This window comes from Arachis hypogaea, chromosome 12 (assembly GCF_003086295.3).
Source record: "Arachis hypogaea cultivar Tifrunner chromosome 12, arahy.Tifrunner.gnm2.J5K5, whole genome shotgun sequence".
In the NCBI taxonomy this organism is placed as follows: Eukaryota; Viridiplantae; Streptophyta; class Magnoliopsida; order Fabales; family Fabaceae; genus Arachis; species Arachis hypogaea.
This window is the reverse complement of record NC_092047.1, coordinates 26,411,415-26,414,730: the sequence shown is the minus strand read 5'-3', so window position 1 is coordinate 26,414,730 and position 3,316 is coordinate 26,411,415. Positions and strand designations below refer to the sequence as shown.

At 41.6% G+C, this 3,316-nt stretch overlaps 1 non-coding gene across 1 annotated transcript; it reads right to left on the bottom strand.

Annotated features, from left to right (window-relative positions):
- Positions 1-838: 838 nt before the first annotated feature.
- Positions 839-946, bottom strand: LOC112732167 (small nucleolar RNA R71). The gene has a single exon (XR_003167904.1). It is a non-coding gene; the product is annotated as a small nucleolar RNA R71 (small nucleolar RNA).
- Between the last annotated feature and the right edge of the window lie 2,370 nt (positions 947-3,316).

The following is a 3,316-nucleotide window of genomic DNA, read 5'->3' as shown; positions in this document are numbered from 1 at the left end:
CACTTAATTTCTTTCCCAATCTTAATTTTCGAAAAACCTTTACCAAATTTTCAAAATTTCTTTTAATTATTTCAAAATCTTTTACTTTAATTTCGAAAATTCTTCCTCTCTTCTCACATCCTTCTATTTAAGGACTAACACTCCTCCACTATCAATAATTCGAACTGTATCCCTCTTGATAAGTTCGAATTCTTCTCTTTCTACCTCCTCCTTCTATTTTTCTTATCCTCTGACACCTCAAGGAATCTCTATACTGTGACATAGAGGATTCCATACTTTTTTTTCTCTCTTTCATATGAGCAGGAGTAAGGACAAAGACATTCTGGTTGAGGCTGATCCTGAACCCGAAAGGACCTTGAAGAGAAAGCTAAGAGAAGCTAAAGTACAACTCTCTGGAGAGGACCTAACAGAAATTTTCAAACAAGAAGAAGCCATGACAGCCGAAAATAACAACAATGCCAACAATGCAAGGAAGGTGCTTGGTGACTTTACTGCACCTACTCCTGACTTTTATGAGAGAAGCATCTCTATCCCTGCCATTGGAGTAAACAATTTTGAGCTTAAGCCTCAATTAGTTTCTCTAATGCAACAGAATTGCAAGTTTTGTGGACTTCCATTGGAAGATCCTCATCAGTTCTTAGCTGAATTCTTGCAAATCTGTGACACTGTCAAGACTAATGGGGTTGATCCCGAGGTCTACAAGCTTATGCTTTTTTCCTTTGCTGTAAAAGACAGAGCTAGAACATGGTTAGATTCACAACCTAAAGAAAGCCTGAACTCTTGGGAAAAGCTAGTAAATGCCTTCTTGGCAAAGTTCTTTCCACCTCAAAAATTGAGCAAGCTTAGAGTGGAAGTCCAAACCTTCAGACAGAAGGAAGGTGAATCCCTCTATGAAGCATGGGAAAGATACAAGCAATTGATCAGAAGGTGTCCTTCTGACATGCTTTCAGAATGGAGCATCATAGGTATCTTCTATGATGGTCTGTCTGAACTGTCCAAAATGTCATTGGACAGCTCTGCTGGAGGATCTCTTCATCTGAAGAAGACGCCTGCAGAAGCTCAGGAACTCATTGAAATGGTTTCAAATAACCAATTCATGTACACCTCTGAAAGGAATCCTGTGAATAATGGGACAAATCAGAAGAAAGGAGTTCTTGAGATTGATACTCTGAATGCCATACTGGCTCAGAACAAAATATTGACTCAACAAGTCAATATGATTTCTCAGAGTCTGTCTGGAATGCAAGCAGCAACAGGCAGTACCAAAGAAGCTTCATTTGAAGAAGAAGCTTATGATCCTGAGAACCCAGCAATGGAAGAGGTGAATTACATGGGAGATTCCTATGGAAACACTTACAATCCTTCATGGAGAAATCATCCAAATCTCTCATGGAAAGACCAACAGAGGCCTCAACAAGGCTTCAATAACAATAATGGTGGAAAAAATAGGTTTAGCAATAGCAAGCCTTTTCCATCATCTTCTTAGCAACAGACAGAGAATTCTAAGCAAAGCCACTCTGACTTAGCAATTGTAGTCTCTGATCTAATTAAAACCACTCAAAGTTTTATGACTGAAACAAGGTCCTCCATTAGAAATTTGAAGGCACAAGTAGGTCAGCTGAGTAAGAAAGTTACTGAACTCCATCCTAGTACTTTTCCAAGCAATACAGAAGAGAATCTAAAATGAGAGTGCAAGGCCATCAACATGACCCACACGGCCAAACTTGGAGAGGAGGAAGAGGCAGCTATCTCCACTGAGGAAGACCTCACTGGACGTCCACTGGCCTCCAAGGAGTTCCCTCATGAGGAACCATGGGAATCTGAGGCTCACACTGAGACCATAAAGATTCCATTGAATTTACTTCTGCCATTCATGAACTCTGATGAGTATTCTTCCTCTGAAGAGGATGAATATGTTACTGAAGAGCAAGTTGCTAAGTACCTTGGGGCAATCATGAAGCTAAACGCCAAGTTATTTGGTAATAAGACTTAGGAGAATGAACCTCCATTGCTCACTAAAGAACTGGATGACTTAACTAGGCAGAAATTACCTCTGAAGAGACAAGATCCTGAAAAGTTCTCAATACCTTGTACCATAGGCACCATGACCGTTGAGAAGGCTCTGTGTGACCTAGGGTCAAGCATAAACCTCATGCCTCTCTCTGTAATGGAGAAGCTAGGGATCATTGAGGTACAAGCTATAAGAATCTCACTGGAGATGGCAGACAATTCAAAGAAACAGGCTTATAGACTTGTAGAGGATGTCTTGGTAAAGGTTGAAGACCAGTACATCCCTGCTGATTTCATAATCCTAGACACTGGGAAATGTATAGATGAATCCATCATCCTGGGTAGACCCTTCCTTGCCACAGGAAAAGCTGTGATTGATGTAGACAGAGGAGAATTAGTCCTTCAAGTGAATGAGGACTCCTTTGTGTTTAAGGCTCAAGGATCTCCCTCTGTAACCATGGAGAGGAAGCATGAAAAGCTTCTCTCAATACAGAGTCAAACAAAATCCCCACATTCAAACTCTAAGTTTGGTGTTGGGAGGCCACAACCAAATTCTAAGTTTGGTGTTGAGAGGCCATCATCATGCTCTGAGTATCTGTGAGGCTCCATGAGAGCCCACTGTCAAGCTACTGACATTAAAGAAGTGCTTGTTGGGAGGCAACCTAATTTTATTTATTCTCCATTGTTATTTTATGTTTTCTGTAGGTTGATGATCATGTGAAGTCACAAAAATAATTGAAAAAGAAAAAACAGAAGGAAAAACAGTATTAAAAATAGAACACCCTAGAGGAAAAACTTACTGGCGTTTAAACACCAGTAAGGGTAGCAGAATGGGCGTTAAACGCCCAGTCTGGCACCATTCTGGGCGTTTAACGCCAGAAATGGGCACCAGACTGGTGTTTAACGCCAGAAAAGGGCAAGAAGCTGGACTTAAACACCAGAAATGGGCAGTAGCCCGGCGTTTAACGCCAAGATTGGCAGAAAGGGGCATTTTTGCACGCCACTAGGTGCAGGGATGAGATATCCTTGACACCTCAGGATCTGTGGACCCCACAGGATCCCCACCTATCCCACCTCTCTCTCTCTCTCTCTCTTCTTCACCCATTCACCAACCTCCTCCCCAAAAACCCCTCACCTATCAAATCCCACCATTCTCTTCACCACTCATATCCATCCTTCATAAAATCCCACCTACCTCACCATTCAAATTCAAATAACTTTCCCAACCAAACCCACCCATAATGGCCGAACCATACTCCCCTCTCCACTCCTATATAAACCCATCTTCACTCCTTCATTTTCACAC